This window comes from Hippopotamus amphibius, chromosome 3, assembly GCF_030028045.1.
Source record: "Hippopotamus amphibius kiboko isolate mHipAmp2 chromosome 3, mHipAmp2.hap2, whole genome shotgun sequence".
Taxonomy (NCBI): domain Eukaryota; kingdom Metazoa; phylum Chordata; class Mammalia; order Artiodactyla; family Hippopotamidae; genus Hippopotamus; species Hippopotamus amphibius.
In genome coordinates, this window is record NC_080188.1 from 62,275,803 (window position 1) to 62,299,261 (window position 23,459).

The window sequence follows — 23,459 nt, forward strand, 5'->3', positions numbered from 1 at the left end:
TAATTGCTTTACACTGTTGTGCCAGTTTTTGCTGTATAACAAAGTGAATCGGCTGTATTTATACATATATCCTCATATCCTGCGATTTCATTTTTTAGAGTAGTATTAAGTTCATAGCAAAATTGAAGAGAAAGTACACAGAGTTCCCATATACCCCCTTGCCACACCCAGGTACAGCCTCTCTCAGCTGTCAGCATTTCCTCCCAGAGTAGTGCATTTGGTACAAATAATGAGCCTACATTGATGCATCACCCCAAACCCATATTTTACATCAGGGTTCACTTTTGGTATTGTACATTCTAGTGATTTTGACAAAGGTAAGGCAAAGAGGCATTTATCACATAGCATCAAATAGAGTTTCACTGTCCTAAAAACTTCTGTGCTCTTGCTATTCATCCTTTTCCCCTAACCCCTGGTTAGTTGTGATTTTTATGTTATAAAATCTTTACACTATATGGGCTGGTATCATAATCATTGTTCTTGCCAGAAAATTCAGCGATGTACTTTTAGGTGAGTAGTCCACAGCAACGATACTCTTTATTATGTAATTAATCCTATATCTATTGCATTGAAAAACTACAATTTCACATTAAGTTCCAGTGTACTTGGGTCAATTTGTGAGCTCCCTTTTCTCTCCTGCCTCTATTTTTTTTAATTTTTCTGAGAATGCCATACTGTTTTGGTTATAGTGCCTTTAAAGTAAAATAAGTAGAGAAAATGGCTCCATAGTATCCTCTGCTTGTAAAGTGGCTTCAACATTCTTTCTCTTTTGTGTTCCCAAAACAACTTTAAATGATATTCTAATCCCACCACGCATATACATATACACACACAAAGTCATTGATATTTTGTTTGGAATTGATTTAAAATTAAACATCACTTTTGGAGCAATGGCATTTAGATCTTTCTGCTCTGATATTTTGGGTATTGCCACCGACATTAATAAGATTTAATTCTGGTTCTAATTTTTAATGCATATATGTAATAAAATCCATATACACCATATGCATAGGTTTATACACACATAATACTGTATTCATACAGATGCGATATTTCTGTTTTATATGTTTGTATCTATGTTTTGGATGTCATTTGAATATTAGAAGTAAAATAATTTAGGAATCTTTCCATCTTTTGAAAAATATTCTGAATAACTTTGACTACAATGACTCTGCCGTGAAACCACAGGGAATAATTTTGGCTTTATGCCGTTGATAGATTTTTCCTTTTTGTTCACCTTTGCATAGTTTGTAACTTCCATTTTGTTTTACTTCTTGATCTGTTGGTTATTTAGAGGCAATTTGCCAAGAGCCTTTTGAATTTATTTTTGTTTTATTGCATGGTCAAAGAATATAACTGAAAATAGGTAATTTGGGGAAGTATGTGTGTGGCCAAATAAGCAGTTGTTCTTCTAAATGTTTAGTGGTCATGAAGCCATAAGGTTCTGAGTCAGTATTCTGAAAATAGCAATTGAAAGAGGTTTTTAATTAGTATTAAAATTATGTAATTTTACTTTTTTTTTGAAAGAGTGAAATGATGCATTCAGGCAATGATTGTGGCTCTGTCACAATCTCTTATATCTGAATGTTTTTATCTTCTGTATTTCATCATTATATTTGAAACAAAACAATAATTTTTTTTTGTTTTAGAATTATACCTTTTATTATTGCAAACTGCATTATACTTTGTTTTTATTGGCTCTGGGCTTATACACCAAGTTACTCAACACTAATAACACCATTTCTACTCTCTTTCACACTTTTTTTTTCTACATTCGGCTGGTATCATCATCATCCTTTTATTGTCATTTATCATTTGTACTTTTATGTGTGATTTTATAAATAGTCAGTGGCTATATTTTGACTTTGAAACCAATTTAAGTCTTTATTTTTTTTTTTTTTTTTTGTCAGGAAGCCTGATTCCACCTACTCCATTTTTCCTTCTCAAGATTGCTTTGGCTATTCGGGGTCTTTTGCGTTTCCATACAAATCGTAAGATTTCTTGCTCTAGTTCTGTGAAAAATGCCATTGGTAATCTGATCGGGATTGCATTAAATCTGTAAATTGCTTTGGGTAGTACGGTCATTTTCACAATGTTGATTCTTCCAATCCAGGAACATGGTATGTCCCTCCATCTGTTTGTGTTGTCTTTGATTTCTTTCATCAATGTCTTAAAGTTTTCTGCATACAGATCTTTTGCCTCCTTAGGCAGGTTTATTCCTAGGTATTTTATTCTTTTGGTTGCAATGGTGAGTGGGAGAGTTTCCTTAATTTCTCTTTCTGCTCTTCCGTTGTTAGTGTATAGGAATGCAAGAGATTTCTGTGCATTAATTCTGTATCCTGCTACTTTACTAAACTCATCAATTAGTGCTAGCAGTTTTCTGGTAGAGTCTTTAGGGTTTTCTATATATAGTATCATGTCATCTGCAGAGAGTGATAATTTTACTTCTTCTTTTCCAATTTGGATTCCTTTAATTTCTTTTTCTTCTCTGATTGCTGTGGCTAACACTTCCAAAACTATGTTGAATAACAGTGGTGAGAGTGGACACCCTTGTCTTGTTCCTGTTCTTAGAGGGAATTCTTCCAGTTTTTCTCCATTGAGAACAATGTTGGCTTTTGGTTTGTCATATATGGCTTTTATGATGTTGAGGTAATTTCCTTCTATGCCCATTTTCTGGAGAGCTTTTATCATAAATGGATGTTGAACTTTGTCAAAAGCTTTTTCTGCATCTATTGAAATGATCATATGGTTTTTATCCTTCAATTTGTTGATATGATGTATCATGTTGATTGATTTGCGTATATTGAAGAATCCTTGCATCCCAGGGATAAACCCCACTTGATCGTGGTGTATGATTTTTTTAATGTGCTGTTGCAGTCTGTTAGCTAGTATTTTGTTGAGGATTTTTGCATCTATATTCATCAGTGATATTGGTCTGTAGTTTTCTTTTTTTGTGACCTCTTTGCCTGGTTTTGGTATCAGGGTGATGGTAGCCTCGTAGAATGAGTTTGGGAGTGCTCCGCCTTCTGCAATATTTTGGAAGAGTTTGAGAAGGATAGGTGTTAACTCTTCTCGAAATGTTTGATAGAATTCGCCAGTGAATCCATCTGGTCCTGGGCTTTTGTGTGTTGGGAGATTTTTAATCACTGCTTCAATTTCTGTACTTGTGACTGGTCTGTTCATGATTTCTATTTCTTCCTGGTTCAGTCTTGGAAGATTGTATTTTTCTAAGAATGTATCCATTTCTTCCAGGTTATCCAATTGATTGGCATATAGTTACTTGTAGTAGTCTCTCATGATGTTTTGTATTTCTGAGGTGTCCGTTGTGACTTCTCCTTTTTCATTTCTAATTCTGTTGATTTGCATCTTCTCCCTTTTTTTCTTGATGAGTCTGGCTAATGAGTCTGGCTAATGAGTCTGGCTAACTTAAACCTGAAAGAGAGAAACCTACAGCCAAGAATACTCTACCCAGCAAGAATCTCATTCAGATTTGAGGGAGAAATCAAAAGCTTTCCAGACAAGCAAAAGTGAAGAGAATTCAGCACCACCAAACCAGCCTTACAACAAGTGCTAAAGGAACTTCTCTAAGTAGAAAACACAAGAAAAGGAAAACACCTACAAATACAAACCCCAAACAATGAAGAAAATGGTCATTGGAACACACATGTCAATAATCACTTTAAATGTAAATGGACTAAATGCTCCAACCAAAAGACACAGACTGGCTGAATGGATACAAAAACAAGACCCTTCTATATGCTGCCTACAAGAAACCCACCTCAGACCAAGGGATACATATAGACTGAAAGTGAAGGGATGGAAAAAGATATTCCATGCAAATGGAAGTCAAAAGAAAGCTGGAGTAGCAATACTCATATCAGACAAATTAGACTTGAAAGTAAAGACTATTAAAAGAGACAAGGAAGGACACTACATAATGATCAAGGGATCCATCCAAGAAGAACATATCACAATGGTAAATATCTATGCCCCCAATATAGGAGCACCTCAATACATAAGGCAAATACTAACAGCTATAAAAGGGGACATCAACAGTAACACAATTATAGTGGGAGACTTGAACACCCCACTTACATCAATGGACAGATCATCCAAACAGAAAATAAATAAAGACACACAAGCTTTAAATGACACATTAGACCATCTCGACTTCATTGATATTTATAGGACATTCCATCCAAAAACGACAGACTACACGTTCTTCTCAAGTGCACACGGAACATTTTCCAGGATAGATCACATCTTGGGTCACAAATCAAACCTCAGCAAATTCAAGAAAATTGAAATCATATCAAGCATCTTCTCAGACCACAACGCCATGAGACTAGATATCAATTACAGGAAAAAAATTGCAAAAAATACAAACACATGGAGGCTAAACAATTCACTCTTAAACAACCAAGGAATCACTACAGAAATCAAAGAGGAAATCAAAAAATATCTAGGAACAAATGAGAACGAAAACACAACAACCCAAAACCTATGGGACGCAGCAAAAGCAGTTCTAAGAGGGAAGTTTATAGCAATACAGTCCTACCTTAAGAAACAAGAAAATGATCGAATAAACAACCTAACCTTACACCTAAAACAACTAGAGAAAGAAGAACAAAGAAACCCCAAAGCGAGCAGAAGGAAAGAAATCATAAAGATCAGAGCAGAAATAAATGAAAAAGAAAGGAAAGAAACCATAAGAAAAATAAATAAAACTAAAAGCTGGTTCTTTGAGAAGATTAACAAAATTGATAAACCATTAGTAAGTCTTTATTTTTAATAAGGTTATTGCAAAATGTGTGCTTAATGAAAAATAATACTTGTTGTTATCCCTTTCATCATATTAAGAAAAATGTGAAATGTGATCTTCATTAAGAAAAAAATTGCCTTTTTCCCTTACTTACTTTTGTTGGTTCATCAACTTCATTTTTAATTACTCTCATTCTTACAGTTATATTTAAATCTAGATTTCTGTACTTACATATAAAAGTGAAAAAATTCACTTTGCCCCTTGCCAAAATGTCTGAAATGCTCACTTCTCTCATCAAGATGGAAACATTAGATGCCTTAATCCTGACTTTCTTTTCCTACTTCTGAGATCAGTTAAATAGTTTTAAAACAGAGCTTCGAACTATGATTAAGTCTTCTAGAAAATTTTAAGGTATGTTTACCATGTTTTATAAATTTTTTCTTAATATTTATATTATGGATCTCAGTCATTCTCATCAATTTATATTTAACTAGGGATTATATAAAGTTTATCACTCACTGCTCTTCTTGTATTCATCATTTTTCATTATCTTAATCCAATTTTTGTGTGGTGGAAATAGTACTGGATTATTTATCTTAAATATGGTTAGGGATGGTATACTTTATGTATACATTGCATATTTTAGGTTTACCTTTCATGAAAGTGATGTCTTGGCTAGTATGCTGAATAGCTTTCCATTATAAATATCCCCTACACTTCTTTCTTCTTTGTTCTGATCCCTGAAAAGCTGCACCATATGGACTACATTCATAGGATTTTGCCCTTTGGCTTCTTAAGCATTTTGCCAAAAGGGAGGAACATGAAATCAGGATATTTCTTCTCTTAGCTTTGTCCCTGTGGGGTCACGGTGTCCTGGCTACATCTTTTGACTGAAGATTTTAGCGTCCATCATGAGACCCTCTCCACAGGGTTCTCTCTTTCTAGATTCCAGGAACTACTCTCTCCCATTAGTCCTTCCGACCTGGGAGGTAACCATGCCCTAGGGTACTGAACTCTCCTTTGTGCTATTTCTTCTTTCTGCCCATAGTTTTTAAAGCAGTTCCTTCCTTATATAATATTATACATAGTAGTATTATATACATGTAGTATTTCTACCGCTTACGTTTACTGTATTATTTTTGCTTGGTCCTTGACTGATAAAGCTGATTCTTCTTGTAAGCCTGGCTATTGGGGTCTATTGGTGGATTATCAGGCAAGAGAAAATAAAGTTGGATTGAGCACAGTGAATAGACTCCCAGGCTGTCAGGAGCCTCTGTGTTGAAGTATGAAAGAGGAGAAAACAAGTAGTGTTCTGGTTTCTTTAGGTCAAGATATGGAGGGGCAGCTTCAGCCTGGCACCATAATTCCCCTCTAGAGTTACAAAGCAGAGTAGGGGAGCAATCCCCAAATGTTGAAGGCATTCATCTGTGTTGTATATCTTGTTGCTGGCCCCTACTTTTGGCCACTATGAGATTGAAGGTCTTCACTTTGGGCTGTCCTGGAGTGGGCAACCCTTTTCATAGTGTTTCCCATAGTGCCTGTTCCTACCCTATCTTTCTGAAACCTTCAGTCTCAGCTGTATCCAAAATCTTCTCCAGGTTTCAACAGTAGCCTATGGTTAGCGAGGAAACAGGTCAGAATATGACCATGTAATCCCACAGTAAGCAATTCCCATGCACTTATTTGATGACAGAGAGAAAAAGAAAAAAAAAAAAAAAAAAACTAATGTTTTCTAACAACAAGGCAAACAGATATCACAAGATATGATGTGTGGGCAAATAAAGAGAACAGATGTCTTCTTCATTCATTATCTGTTTGTGGGCGTATTGCCCTAGTACTGACTCTCTGTCATTACCAGGCTCCTTTGTTCCAGGGGGAGAAACTTAGAAATCGGGCCTCAGAATAGTTCTGAATCAATAGATCTATTGATCAATCGCTGCACATTTCTGTCCTATTAATATGCAAAAGCTTGTGTGAATCCAAAAGAGATCTTACAAAGAATAATTCAAGTAAGAAAACACAAGACTTCCCTCAAAGATCAAAGAGGTAGATTAGAAAGATTTATTGTTGGCTACCAGTTTTGAAGGTAGTATTTGTTGTCAAAGAAATACCAGGGTCTTTTTTAGAGACTTTTCCTGCCTTGAAGAATGCTCCGAGTTGTTGGTATTTAAGTGCTCTTAATATAATGGCATTTTCCCCTAGAAAAACAAAACAAATAATTGGTGCCTATTAAATAAAACTGACATTCTATTTCTGTTTTTATAGTGAGAATTACAATTTGAGAGAACTCAATATCACTTTGTAACCAAAATAATGTTCAGGAGTTTTCCTGGAGTCCCTGCTAGATATTACACGTGTTTTGTTATGGTAGTGCAGAGTTTTAACACATATATAAATAAAAGCCTAATAACAGATATAATGGTAAACATAGCAAAGACGGGGAAGGAAGTAAATTTTGATGTCATTTTTGTTATGTTTTTTCCTAACATTTGATACTCTTCCTAATAGTAAATAACACATATGTTATAAGAAAAATTTGTATCTCTGGTAGTTCAGATATCTCTCCCACCAACCCCTGTCCTTCCTTCTATAATGACCTTTCCTCTGTCTATGCCATGTTAAATTCAGCGTAAAGACTTTCAGAGCATTTTCTCTTTTACTTCCATCTGGAACCCAATCACATGTGTTAGTTTTGCTAAGTTGGCATGAATGAAAATAGTTACTTGTATTCCATCTAACTCTAAAAAAAATGTAGAGCAGTAGGATCTTGGTGTATTCATTTCTTAGGGCTGTTGTAACAAAGTAACACCAACTGGGTGAATTAAACAACAGAAATTTATTCTCTCAGTCTGGAGGCAAGAAGTATGAAATAAGAGGTCCACAGGGCTACACTCTTAAGCCCCTGGGGATGGATTCTTCTTTTCCTTTTCCACCTTCTGGTAGCCCCAGGCATTGCTTGGCTTGTGGCAGCACAACACCAATCTCTGCCTCTGTCTGCACATGGGTGACTTCCTTGTGTCAGTGTCTTCACTTGTTGTCTTCATCCCAGTGTGTGTTTATGCTTAAATTTCCCTCTTCTTATAAGGACACCAATCAAATTTGATTAGGACCCACCCTAATGACCTCGTTTTAACTTGATAACATCTACAAAGGTTGTTTCCAAAAAGACTGCATTCATAGACACCAGGGATTAGGTCTTCAATATACCTTTTGGAAGACACAATTCAACTTGTAATATTGATACTTATCTTATATAGTTTGTTTATTGACAGATAATTTCATTATGCTATTATTGGAAGTAAATCATATGGCAGAATAGTCTTTTTAATTATTCTACTTTTATACAACATTTTTCAGAATTGCTTTGGTTTGAAGGTAAACAATTTTTGCATAAGCACAAAATAGTTCTAGTTTTGAGAATTTAAAGTATAACAGAGACTAATTCTGGCAGTTTATAAGCTGAATGCCAAATTGTTTATATCATATTTAAAAAAAGAAACGTGCAGAGGATACTGTGGTTTAAAATTATTTGGTTATAAAATTAAAAATAAAAGGTTAAATTATTAGATGATTTTGTATATGGGTACCCAGCAAAACAATAATAACAAGTTTAGGATATGAATTTTTTAAAGTATTATTCTTTTGTGTGAGAAATTATTTCCTTGATTAGTATTCTCCTGTAAGACTGCTTTAATTCTGTATTCTCTAGTCATAACTAAAATGAAAATTGGGGAACTGAGAACGCAACAGTTCCAAGTAACATGTAACTTAATTAATACATTAGAATTTCTCTGTGAGTTTGTAAATGCAACTGCAATTGGGGAAGTAAAGTACCTATAGTTTGTTCATAAGTGTCCTAGTTGAAATCTATTTTGTAAATATGCAGAGCCTAAATTTAATAACTTAATTTGATAACAATTTTGGCCCTATTGTTACTAGGGTAACAGTTAGCATTTAAGATGAAAAACTGATGGAAATAATAATTTGCATTACTCAACTTTATTTGGTCATTTGTTCTTGTCTCCAGTCTATTACTAATACTAATATTAGCTAATGTTTCTTCTGATTTTATTATGTGCCAAAACTGTTCTAAGTTTTATGTATATTAACTCATTCATTCTCCAAATAAGTCTATGAAGTATGTGCTGTTATTATCTTCATTTTACACATGATAAAACTGAGAAACAGAGATGTTAAGAAATTTGTTTGTTTACACAACTTATAAATACTGGAGTACAGTCTTTTTAAACTATGTTATCGTACCTCTTTCACCAGATTGCCATGTGACTTTGGCAAGTCTTTTTATTTCTCTTGACCTTAACTCATTTGTTTATACAAAAAAATAAATAAATAAGGAATGGAATAAATTCACATTTCTCATTTTTTTCTGAGACCAAAGCTTCTCTTTTAAATATTAATAGTAATTCTGGAAATAACAAACTCTGGTCAGATACATTGGGGGAATACAGGCATCCTTCTCTCAGAGATTACCAGTGCATATTTACATTGGATCTGAGCATTTCTGTAGCAAAAATATTACTTTCATTTGAAGTAGTTTTCACGTATTTATTTGATCAACGATTTTTTTAAAGGAATGCCATACGACCATACACCTGTTAGAGTGTCCAAAATCCTGAACACTGACAGCAATAAATGCTGGTGAGAAGGTGGAGCAAAAGGAACCCTCGTTCATTGCTGGTGGGAGTGCAAAATGATACAGGCCACTTTGGAAGACAGTTTGGTAGTTTCTTACAAAACTGAACACATCTTACCATACAATTCAGTAATGAGCTCCTTGGTATTTACCAAAATGAGTCAAAAACTAATGTCCACACAAAACCTGCATCTGCATATTTATAGCAGCTTTATTCATAATTGCAAAAGCTTGGAAGCAACCAAGATGTCTTTCAGTAGGTGAATTGGGTAAATAGACTGTGGCACCTTCAGGCAATGGAATATTTTTCATTACTAAATAGAAAAGAGTTTTCAAGCCATGAAAAGGAATGGAGGTACCTTAAATGCGTATTACTAAGTAAGTGAAAGAAGCCAATCTGAAAAGGCCACATACTACATGATTCCAACTATATGACATTCTAGAAAAGGCAAAACTATGGAGAGAGTAGAAAGATCATTGGCTCTCATGAGTTGTGGGGGAGAAAGGATGACTAGGCAGAGCAGAGAGGATATTTAGGGCAGCAAAAATACTCTGTATGATATCATAATGATAGATACATGTTATTACACGATTGTCCAAACTCACTGAATATACAACACCAAGAGTGAACTTTATCTTAAGATTATGATGTATCCCTGTAGGTTCATCAGTTGTGACAAATGTTTGACTTTGGTGGGGGATGATGATAATGGGGGAGGCTATGCATGTGTGCAGGCAGGGAGTGTATGGGAAGTCTTTGTATCATCTGCTCAATTTTGTTGTGAACCTAAAACTGCTCTAAAAATAAAGTCTTTTAAAAAAGTCGCATAAACCTTATCTTCCCCATGGTGGGCGTAGGGTTGTTGGGAGAGGGTTAATAAGAGAAATGCCTACTGATAAAATGTATTTTGAAGACACAGTTCAGGAAATTCTGAATTTAGATCCTCTAAAATTATATTAAACTGTAAAAATCCAATTATCTGGTATTTTAAGGAAGGTAATGTCCTGTATTGGCAACCTCTAGAGTTTATCCTTATGTGATTTTTTGGGAGCTCTTTTTCCAAGCTATCAAATTCTCTCTTTTTTCTTTTCAGTTCTGCAAATCATATTTGGGATTCTCTTTCTCTCTTTCTTACACACACATACTTACAGAAATCAAAACAGTACATTTTCATTATCTTAAGAGATTTATTTACTTTCTGTTAAACTGAAGGATGATTTAAGATTCAACTTTATATGAAAGCTTTATTAAAAGAACTAAAACATTCCTCCCACATAAGGATTTTTTATAATATATAAACATTGGAAACTTGCTGGTTATGTTGTCCTTATCTATATTAAAGGATTATATTAAGTGAAGCAGTAATAAAATTATTTTTACCTATTGCTCCCATCCTGACCTAGGTGCTATTCCTCCAAGATCCATGGTACCCTCTGCTGACTTTTTTCCTAGTATTTATCTTGTTTGATAATTGCTATTTATTTGTCTATTTCCACTATTTGGCTATATATTTTCCTTTTCATCAAGTAATGTGTATTTAAATTAAATTAATTATCCTATTTTTAAATTATGTTTATCACTAAGCGTAATGACTAGGCCTAAGATACGTAAGAGCCTCTCATGTATACCTAAGTGTAGTCTAAGATAATGGTTATTATTTGGATAGCATTTTATAATTTCCAATATAATTTTACTTAGAATATTTTGTTTGATCTTTCAAAATTCTGTATTTTACAAAATAGATACTAGTGGTATAATGTATGAGGGTGAGTCAAAAATTATGCGCACTCTGGTTATATTAAAACTTCTGTCGGCCGCCCTGTCTTATCAGAGCTTTCTGTTCAAGGCTACTGTCTCCCCAATCACTGCTGTGTAGATGTGAATGTGTTACACTGGTTTATTTGTAATTGTGGTGTGAGCAAAAATGGATGCCCCACTTGTGATTTGCAGGAAAGAAAAGCAGCATGCAGTGATTCGTTCTTTGTGGTCCAAGGGTGTACCTGGTGCCATTATTTATCGCAGACTTTGTGTGCAGTATGGAGAAAGTGTTTTGTCACAAAGAAGTGTGTATGCATGGATAGAAAAGTTCAAGGAGGCTTGCACAAGTGTTAGCCATCAAGAAGGAGCCAGATTCACTTCTGATAAAGAAGTGAAGGCAGTGGTGCATTCGTGGCTCGCAGCTCAGCCTAAAACATTTTTTAATGAGGGAATACGAAAGCTTGTTGACAGATGGACAAAGTGTATTGAAAAGCAAGGAGATTATGTCGAAAAATGATGTATTTGTCTTCTCTAAAAGTTAATTAAAATAAATTCTACAGCGAGTGCACATAATTTTTGACTCACCCTTATACAGTGTGATTAACATAATTGATATTGCTGTATGTTATATATGTAAGTTGTTTAAAGTAAATTCTAAGAGTTCTCATTACAAAGAAAATGTATTTTTTCTTTTATTTTGTATCTATGTGAGATGATGAATGTTCACGAAACTTATTGTGGCCATCATCCCATGAGATATGTAAGTCAAATCATTATACTGTACGTCTTAAATTTCAGCAGTGCTGTCAATTATATCTCAATAAAACTGAAAGAAAAAAATTTTAAACAAAAAAATGTCTGCATTTTGCAGAAAAAAGAACAAAGACTTATGGGACGTTAAATGACTAACTCAAATGGAGGGAGTCATTACTGACTGAAATTGAAAGATGTATAATATTTTGATAGAGAACAAAGGTAGGGTCATTTCAGGGAAAACAATAAACTAACATGGGTAAAGGTCCAGAGATGAAAATAACTATGACACATGTTGCGAGACACAAAATTATGCAGTTTGGATAGAATATGGAATTTCAAAGCTGAGAGTCCACTATTTATTATCTGTAGAACCAATTATCTTTTTATTCTTATAGTTACAAGAATTCATTTCTCCTGCAAATACACCAAATATAGTTCTGAATTTCAGGTTATATGATCACCTCCCAACATCTGTAATTGCCTTAAACATTTAACATCAGCTTTACTTTCATGTCATTTGATTCTGAAGGAGCCAAATCGATTATTATGAGTTTGGCTTACAATGGGAATTTCTTACCTAGTTTTTGTCTACATTATCTGTAAACTGTGCGTACAGACGATGTGTTTCAGTTGCTTATTTTCAAAGGACTTGTAAGAAAAATAACTATTTGGGCAATGTGTCGGTTAAAGTTGCTATGCATTTATACTTATAGTACATTTTCTTTCAGTGATGACTATCTTAAATGTGGTATGCAAAAATTCCAAAATGTATCAAATAAGTAACACTATCTGCACAAGTAAAGGAGAAAAATTAAATAAGCAGAGGAGACAAGTAGTTGTAACTAGAATATTCCTCAAATGAAGATTTTATACAAATAATAAAATGAATACATTAGCAAAACAGATGGTCATCAGATGTGGGACAATTAATTTCTCTCTCTCATTTACAATAAGATATATTGTAATTGAGTGTACAGACAGAAGTAATAAGACAGGAAAAAGAATGTGCATGCATGCAGATTATATCATTACAACTACAAGTTCTTTTTTACAGTTTTTCTGCCTTGCACTTTCATCTAGATGTTTACAAATTGTGACATGTGTGTGTGTGTTTATACTATTGTGTAGACAGCAGCTTACAATGAACTATCTTAAATATTGTGGTAGACAGAATAGTGTCCCCGAGTATGTCCATATCTTAATCCTTGAAACGTGGACATATCACTTATGTGCAAAGGAACTTTGGAGATATAATTAAATTGAGGATCTTGCTCAGATTATCTGGGAGGGCAGAATATAATCACAAGGGAAGAAGGAAGACGTAAGTATCAGAGCAGAAGAGAAATTTGAATATGCTACACTGCTGACTTTAAAGATGGAAGAAAAGGCCATGATCTAGGGAATGTAGTGATCTTGATACAGGAAAAAGCAAGGAAACAGATTCTCCTGTAGAGCTTTCAGAAGGAATGTGGCTCTGCTGAAGCATTGGTTTTAACCCTATAAATCAGTTTTTGATTTCTGGCCTCCAGAACTGCAAAATCATAGACTCATGTTGTTTTAAGCCACTAGTTTTGTGGTGAATTTTTTCATCAATAGAAAACTAATACAAACATCAAATATTGTATTTGCATCAATGACATATAAAGTGAAACTGAAATTTCTTCTTTCATCATAAGGTTAGCATAGACAATTATACTACCTACAAATATTTCACCACAGTAGTTTTAGAGAACAAAGAAACATCTTTGGGGGATAACAAATTTAAGAAGAGAAATTATTTAACTATGAAAGGCAGTGTCCATTCTGGAAGAAACCTTAAAGTCAAAGAAAAGATAAAATTTTTATCTTTTCCTTATTGCACTATTTTTATAAAACTTAAGTTTATAAACAGGGCCAGAGGCCTGTAGAAATGATTACAGGACAAATGTATGAGAAATAACTGAAATGTTGGTTTCAATCTCTGGTCTACATTACACAGACTATATTTTTGAGGTCATAGATCATGAAAGTACTCTAACCCAGCAAAATTCACCCATACAAATGGAGGTAGAATTTTGCAAATGATTGTGAAATTGTTTTCACTGTTTCACTTCAACATTGGCCAACACCTAGGAACTAATATTCTTGGTTGGATAGAATATAATATGTTGAGCCAATAACTTATTCTGGATTAGATAATGAAAAAAGTCACTCAAAGGATATCCTAGTTGAGAGCATTTTGGTCAGATAGATCAACTAAATGCCAAAGTGAATTTTCCTTAATTTCAGTGAATTTCCTTAATTTCCACAATATTTTGGAAGTATATTCCATGTAGTATAGTTGCATGAATGACTCCATCATTTCAACATTCTGCCAAAATATTATTATAGGATATTGTTTATCTCCTCAAAAACATGACGTTGTGTTAATATTTTTTCATTTATGCCCTTTAGAATAAATTTTTTGAGAAATAGCATTCCATAGTACTTATATTTAAGAAGTCTTGTTCTCCATGACTAAACCTTTGAGCCAGTATGCAAATTAAAATTAGTATTAATTGGACCTTAGAAGTGTAAAAATAATCAGCAATAAATTAGAGCTGCATAAATAATTCTAAGGTAATCTATTCTCAACAAACAGTACTGCAAATTTACTCTAAAGGAGTATGGAATAAAATTTGTTAAAATCTTCTTTCATCCAAATATCAGTTTAGTGCATATTCATATAAGGCATGCAGTAATTTGTGAAATATAGTATTACAAATGCATTTCACTTTGGGGGCTACTTTACAAAAGAACTTGATTAGCCTTCTCAATTTTTTCAAGGTATCCTATATTCTTAGATTTTAAGGAGACTCCCAAAATTGAATTATAGTCTAAATTAGCAGTATTTTCTTTGGTTATATTCCTGATAAATACCCATCCAGCCCAGTTTGAGCTATTTCATGAATAATCTCTTCCTTTATCTCACTGTACAAAAATAAAATAAAACAAGATATTATTTTGAAATTTAATTTCAAAAGAGAGGTCAAAGGAAGAAGTGCATTTAGGTCAATGGGAACTAGTGCAGATAATAGGAAATCTTTTTAATTTTGTTATTATCTATAATATTTTTATTTTATAATATATTAATTATACTGGAGTCCTAGAAATGTATATCATTGATGAAATAATTAGAGATGCTAACAGATATTAGTATCTAAAGATGCTCATCACAGACCTTTTAGTACTTAAAAATTAGAAAACATAAATATTCAACAATAGAGAGTGATTAAATAAATTAGGGCTTATCTATACCTGGGAATGCTATGTATACATATTTAATTTTTCAGAGAATATGTAATAAAATGAGCAAGCTTATGATGAAATAGATTCAAAATGCTAAAAAACTATTCATCCTTTATGGTGATAACATTAAAAAATAAAATATAGTCAAAATGGCATATATGCTTGTTGGTACACACAAGCATAGAGACTATTTGACACAGCTGTGATATAATGAAAGCATCATGAAGGAAATTCAACTAATAACAAAAGAAATAATAGTGCTTATTTGGGTGACAAAATTATGCATAGTTTTTAATTTTCTTGTTCACATTTTGTTATTTTTTTCAGAGCGTCTATATTAAGCATGTATTAACTTTTATTTTTCCTCAGGAAGATACTAACTACAAAGAAGCAAATCTGTTTTTCTAATTATGTAATGAAACAAATCTGATAGCTCTTCTGCAGAAAATTCTTTGCTATTAGTGAAGGACTAATGGCACATTCACTTTACCAACAAAAGAGCCTTAAACTAAACCCAAGAGTAGTAAAACCAAATACATCAAAACAGTGTGGGTGTGTGTGTGTATGTGTGTGTGTGTTTTGCTTTGTTTATATTGCCCTTTTGATTTATGCTTGAAAATCAAGTATGAAAAGAAACATTTCTATACTGATAGTTTTGTACTCTGTCTTCCTTTACCTCATCTCCTGCCATTTGTTTTGTCCATTCTGTTATGACAGTCACATCAGCTTGCAGCTGTAGATATTTTTGACTCAGTCTTATTTATTTTTTTCTTTTTCATTCTTTCCTGCATCTATAAATGTGTTGGGTAGTTTATGTTTTAAATATATATTAATGCTTATATCACGAGGTGTGGTGAAGAATCAACTTAATAATGTGTATAAATTCTCCACCCGACACATAATAGATATTAAACAAATGGTGATTCTGTTCTTTTTTCCCTTGCAAATACACTCACAGTATTTCATCTGATGGAAACTGCAAATTCTATTGACAATTCCTCAACATTAAGCATAATTTTAATCAGTTATAATGCAGCTTCGTGTTTCCTATAATTGTGAATGACTGCTTAAAGTATTTCATATTAACTTTAATATCTGCTTTAGCAATAGAAATTTGAATTCCACTTATGTCTCTAAAAGAGCTTGTAATTTTTTGATAACGTGTTAATTCATGTTATGGTCTTCTAATTTGATGGAATTAGAGCTTTGAGGTATTTTGCAGATATAAAGGAAGTTATCCTTTAAATTTGTGAGTCCTATATTTTACCTACTGTTAGGTGTTTTTATTTTCATGAATCACACACACTTTAAGAATTTTTAAAATGGCAGTCTACAAATGACTTTTTTATCATTTTTCACATTGGCAGTGTTATTGGTACCCCATAGATTATAAAAGTCATGAGATAATTATAGATGCACAAGGATATCTATAAACCTGATTCACAGACAGTCTTGTGCATTCTTACCATAGTAAGAAAAATTGACAGTTGGAGGTACAGTAGTAACAGTTTATATTTCTGCCTGAAACCTTATATTCACATAATTTCATATCATAAACTTCTCTGGAGCAGTAATCCAGTCTTTTTAGTCCACTTGATACAATATCTAGAATAAATTAAGGTGTAAGTGTACTTAGTTACTTAATCAAAAGTATTAATCAAAAAAAACCTGTATTTTTGTAGCATTTAACTGCCCCTGAATACCTTTACATAACTTCTGAAAGTATCATTTAAAAATGAGAAATGTAGGTTTCTTATGTACATATATCTTTTAAATAATAAAGAAAACATTTTTAATATTTTCCCTAATTTATTCCTTTCTTCTGATTCTAGTATACATGAATTGGAAAATGATATTTCTGTGATTCTCTGCATTTCCATACCCAAATTTCCATGCTTTTTTTAAATTTCCATTATTAACAATAAAATATCTGATTTCACTACTGTTCTATTTTGCATTTTGTATGCTTTTCATGCATTTAAACATCATGTAATGGAAGATTTCATTCAATACCAAAACACTGAGGTAAACTGAAACTTATATGGAATTATTAACCCCCGAATTTACCTATATGATACCAAATACCAGATATTTATAAAAAGCAAATTGGCTGAGTTTTCTATTTTTCTCTAGAGGTCCAAGCTTATATTGACATAGCTAAACAATTCAGGAAACCAATATGACTTTTACTATGACCCTATACCAATTAAATTAATTAAATTTTAGAATATCATTATATTTTAAGTAAGACATAAACTGTTGACAGTGAAGAACAATCACATTTAAATAGAAAGTATAGGTAAACTTCAGTTGTTTGCTGCCTAGAATATTCTGTATATTAAAAGTGATATGTCACCAAATCTTCACCTTGGAACATCTGTATAATCTCCATGTGAACTCCAATAAAAAGTATTTTTAATAATAGCTTATTATGTAGGCTTCTTTCAAATGAATATATCTTTATCATATGACTATCAGCCTTTTTTATGAAAGAAAAGTATTCATCACCAATGAGTGAAAAACATGTTAGTTTAGACATTTAAAAACGTCAGTTTGGTTTACCATTGTAATATAGATTACAAAAACATCCTTACACAGTGAAAGTGAGCTGCCAAAGCAGATAAATCAAAAACAGTGTAACAGATTTAATAAAAAAAATTCTTTCCATGGGAGGACTGTGGTTTTGGTGGTAGAAACTCTCTTTCCTGAGAAAATAGAAAGGTACTTGAATTCAGAAATTAGGGTAAACAAAAGAATGTAAACATAAATATAGAAATGCAAAGTCAAGTCCACTTTAATTACAGCATTGCTGCTGTGCTTTATATGTAATATTTCACCAGCAATCATCAATATAGCATAATATCTCTATTTTAATGAGACAACTTCATGTGGTGATTTTTGTTTTCTTAGCCAAGCAGAATTATATATAGTGATGATAAGATCAGTAGCAGCAGATGAATGAAAACTTGATTTATGCTGTGCAGGTACACAACTCTTTATAAATAATCTTTCAACCTGATACAGAAAGTGTCTATAATTCTGGCATGTTTGACATTCCCATTCAGTCTGGCAACTCATTGACATATACTTAACTTGCTACTTCTTGAAGGTGTTGCTTGAAGTTCCCTTCTACTTGACAGGTGCCTGACAGTTTAGCCTCACTCAGAGCCTAACAAAATGGGAAAAGAATGCATTATCTAAACCCCTGTGGAATATCCATTTTATGTCATTTTATGACTTTGATAATGTTGAAGACTAAACTCAGTTCCTTTAGATATTGACTAAGGTGCACTTTTTTATTTTTTGACTGTTTTAGATATGTGTATATACCTTCAGATTTCAATTGGAATCTTTCTTAAAGTGGTGAACACTGTGCCCTACAGTTCTCAAACTATAACTGAAGATTAAAATATGGACATGTGAAAGAAATTAAATAAAAATACATCACTTGCTCCCCCATTTATATATTTTAGCAAGATGAAAAAATTTTAATATTCGCAATACAAATAGTGCTCTAAGTGTCTGGCATCTTTGACAAATGCTTTCAGATATTGCTTTTGGTTTGAATACATATTTATATCCATGCAGGCTTCTCAGATTTTGCCTCATAGTTATTCATTATGATGGATATATATACACACTTTTAAAGATGAGAGCATATGATTTTGTTTAAGGAGCAGGCAAAAGTGTATTGTATGTCAGGGCTCCTAAGATAAAGTAACTGATATCAAACTGGATTTCTAAAGGAAATAGACATTCTTTGGTGAAAATCTCACCAATATCCATATATTGTGATATCCTAGGCATCACATTGGAAGACTCTATGTAACTGATCCCACCATATATTTCTAGCTTAATTAACTCTTAAATTACTGTCAATCCTCTGTTCCTACTCTTTGATTCTCTAACAATATGAGAGTCCCTTTGCTAAAGTCATTCCCAGAAATTCATCCTCATTGTTTTCTTTCTTTTTTAAAAAAAGCTTATTTATTTTTATTTATTTGTTTATTGGCTGCATTGGGTCATTGTTGCTGCGTGGGGGCTTTCTTTAGTGGCAGCAGGCCCAGACTCCTGTTCGTTGTGGTGCGCGTGCTTCTCATTGCAGTGGCTTCTCTTTTGGAGCATGGGCTCTAGACACACAGGCTTCAGTAGTTGTGGCTTGCAGGCTCAGTAGTTGTGGCTCATGGGCTTAGTTGCTCTGTGGCACGTGGGATCTTCCCAGACCGGGGATTGAACCCGTGTCCCCTGCATTGGCAGGTGGATTCTTAACCACTGAGCCACCAGGGAAGTCCCCTCATTATTTTCTCTCTGAAAAAAAAAATTCCCTCTATCCTTAGAGATCTAGCCCAAAGTCCATGAAACATTTTATCGATACTTTCACTCTTTGGGCAGTACTTGTTATTCCTCCTATGCCTTGGGACACGTATTATTATATTGTTTTATTGCTACTTGACTTTTAGGTTAAGTTTTATGTTACTTTTGATGTATGTAACAGAGGCCCATTAGGAGGCAGAAATCACACAGTGGTTTGAACAGGGAAAGTTTAATATACAGAATAAATAGATAGACTGTTACAGTAACAAAGGATTGACTAGTAATAATTAAAGAGGACTCAATAGAATATGGCAATGGTAGATGTAAAGAGCAGCCACTGCCTCTAGAGCTGAGGTGTTGCATCCAAGGAAGAACTTCCACACCTCCTGCAGGACCAATATCCAGACTTTGAGAGGACACAGCCATGGCTCGCTGGATAGTGGATGAGTCGCTGAGGTGCTGCACCAGCAGAATTTGCTGGAAATCTTCCTTTTCAGTACTGAAGAAGCCACTCATAAGGAGGACCCTAACTTGCACCACTCTTCTGCAAAGCCAAAGAGATGCCAGTTTTCCACTGCTATGCCATCTGAGTGAGTAATGCAAAAAGCCATCCACAAGATGTTGCATGTTGGTATTCATGGTAAAATAACCCAGGGAGATTCTGGAATCAGCTGTTCACAGGGAGATGTGTTACTGGTATTTACTATTAGATTGCAAAGTCACCCTAGCAAGTTTTCAAGGAGCCATCTAGGGAGGTGCCAGGCCTTGGAATTCATTTTTAAGCTGCCACAAAGCCTACCAGAGGGAGCTGCTGGTTGCTGGGTGCTTCAGGCCACCGTGTATTATTGGAGCTGTGCACTAGAGAAACTGCACTGCAGAAGCCTGGTGAGAGAAGCACACTGGGACCAAAAAGGGAAACCCTTTTTCCTTCAGTGTCCCTCTAGTACCATCTACTGACAAAGCTTAGAAACATGCAAATTGGCAAAGGAAAAATATTTTTAAAGCCCATCTCCATTTTATAGAGCAGGCAATGGAGGGTGGATTTGGAGCTGTCAAGCAATGTATTTGAAATTGGCACAATATACTTACTTCGTGACCCTTTGAACAGATGAGGATTTCTTAGGAGAGAGAAATTCCTTCTTATCCTTTCTTTTATGGCCAGGAATAGTGTTTTCCATACAAATGGTAATCAAAAACATTTCAACTAAATTTTACCACTTCCAACCACTACATTCTTGTAAATATGATGTAAATTCTCTGACATTTTAATGCAAAAATATATCTCATCAACATCAAAGTTTTACATAAGTGTACATTCATTTTGCTTAGTATGTATGGAAGCATGTTTGTACATGTATGGGTATATAAAGTTAATATCTAATTAATAAATCTAATCTCCAAATTAATCAAATGAGCTTGCTGAAAGTTAGAGGAAAGCTATTTTAAACCCCTAGAAAGATAAATTACAAGTCTTGATATTAGCTAGTTAAAAATATAAATTTCCAACCTTCAAAGAAAAATGCTACATGTTGATTTTCTATTAATTTAGATAAAGGTAAGTATAGGATATTTTTTAAGTTTTTATATTTGGTCACTATAAAATACCATTTTATCTATATATTGATGCCTGAAATATCTCAATCTTATACCTAAATAATAATTTTAAAGTCCATTTTATTGAAGATTTTATTGTCTCTAATTCAGTTGCATTAAAAATCTACTACTACTAATGTATTAAAGCATGGTTCTTTGTCAGTTTGTAGACTTACGTAGTGATTGTCCAAATCTAGCTAGGCAAAATAAATATCAGAATTTAGTAAAAAGCTTTTATAGGGAAAAGGAAGGAGTGTTTGGATATGAATGTTGAATATGCTAAAATTACAAATAATGCATATAAGTATCATATAAGGAAAGATGGATAATGTTTGATACTAAAAGGGCTTAGGCACTTGATTCAAGAGTATAGATTCAAATACTGTTCACCTGCTATCTGAAAAAACAACTTATCTTAAAAGCTTAGATGCTTTTTCTGAAAAGTAGAGATTTTAATAGTGTTACCTTTTGTGGAGTTTCTTTGGATTTAGTGAAATATTGCATAAAATATTTAACTCAGTAACAGCATACAATGCTCTGCTTGTGTTTAGAAATGAGGACAAAAAACTTTACAATGAATAAATACTATTGATTTTCAAGATTGGTGGGGATATAGTGTACCTATATTTTCAAGTAATCTCTCTCTTTTGAGAGGTCTATACGTTTGTATGAAACCTAGCTGTCACATGTGTATCTTAGAAATGCATTTATTATCTTTCCCCCAGAATCTCCTCCTACTTTTTCACCATCTTTGACCATGTTTCTGACTTTCACCTAATTACACAATTCAGGGAAGTGAGAGGCAAAATGGACCCTATGTCTACCCACATTCAGCATCTAACTGGTCACTAAATCAATCGAATCTATCTCCTTAAACACAGTTTAATACATTTCTATCTTCCTATTCACTGTTCAATAACATCTTTTTGGCTATTTCCAAATTTACAAGCAGTTTATGCAGCTCAATATCAGAAAAATAAACAACCCAATAAAAAAAAAATGAGCAGAAGGTCTAAAAAGAGATTTCTGCAAAAAAGACATACAGATAGCCAAAAAGCAAATGAAAAGATGCTCAAGATCATTAATTAATTAATCAAAACTACAGTGAGCTATCACCTCACATTGGTCAGAATGGCCATCATCAAAAGGTCTACAAATAATAAATGCTGGAGGGGGTGGGGAAAAAAGAGAATGCTCCTATACTATTGGTGGGAGTGTAAATTGGTACAATCACTATGGACAACAGTATGGAGGTTCCTAAACTAAAAATAGAACTACCATATGATCCAGCAGTTCCACTCTTGGGTATATATTAGGAGAAAACCATTATTCAAGAAGATGCATGCACCGCAATGTTCACTGCAGCAGTATTTACAATAGCCAAGACATGGAGACAACCTAAATGTCCATCGACAGAGGAATGGATAAAGAAGATATGGTACATATATACAATGGAATGTTACTCAATCATTAAAAAAGAATGAAATAATGCCATTTGCAGCAACATGAATGGACCCATAGATTATCATACTAAGTGAAGTCAGACAGAAATAGACAAATATCGTATGATATCACTTATATGTGGAATCTAAAAAGATGATACAAATGAACTTATTTACAAGACAGGAACAGACTCACAAACTTAGAAAACAAACATGCTTACCAAAGGGGAAAGAGGGATGGAAGAGGGATAAATTAGGAGTTTGGGATTAACATATAAACACTACTATATATAAAATAGATAATCAACAAGGACCTACTGTGTAGCACAGGAACTCTATTCAATCTTCTGTGATAACCTGTATCAGAAAGAATCTGAAAAACACTGGATAGGGACTTCCTTGATGGTGCAGTGGTTAAGAATCTGCCTGCCAATGCAGGGGATGCGGATTCGATCCCAGGTCCAGGAAGATCCACGTGCCACCGAGCAACTAAGCGCATGTGCTACAACTACTGAGCCTGCACCCTTAGAGCCCGCAAGCCACAGCTACCGAAGCCCACGCACCTAGAGCCTGTGCTCCACAACAAAAGAAGCCACCACAGTGAGAAGCCTGTGCACCGCAGTGAAGAGCAGCCCTTGCTTGCCACAACTAGAGAAGGCTTGTGCGCAGTAACAAGCACCCAATGCAGCCAAAAATAAAAAATAAAATTAAAAATAATAATAAAATAAAGTGGTATTTCTTTAAAAAAATTTAAGAAAATGAGAAAAGTGGATATACATATAATGCATAACTGAACCACTTTACACTTGAAACTAACACATTATAAATCAACTATACACCATGTTACTCCTCTCCTGAAAACTTTTAATGCCATTCCCCCAGTGACACCCATCCCCTCTGCACAGAGGGTAA

General features: G+C 33.8%; 1 protein-coding gene across 2 annotated transcripts in view; it reads left to right on the top strand.

The window, feature by feature from the left end:
* The window catches only part of GRID2 (glutamate ionotropic receptor delta type subunit 2), a 1,416,273-nt gene that overhangs the window by 463,820 nt on the left and 928,994 nt on the right, over positions 1-23,459 (top strand). The gene's annotated exons all lie outside the window — the stretch shown is intronic.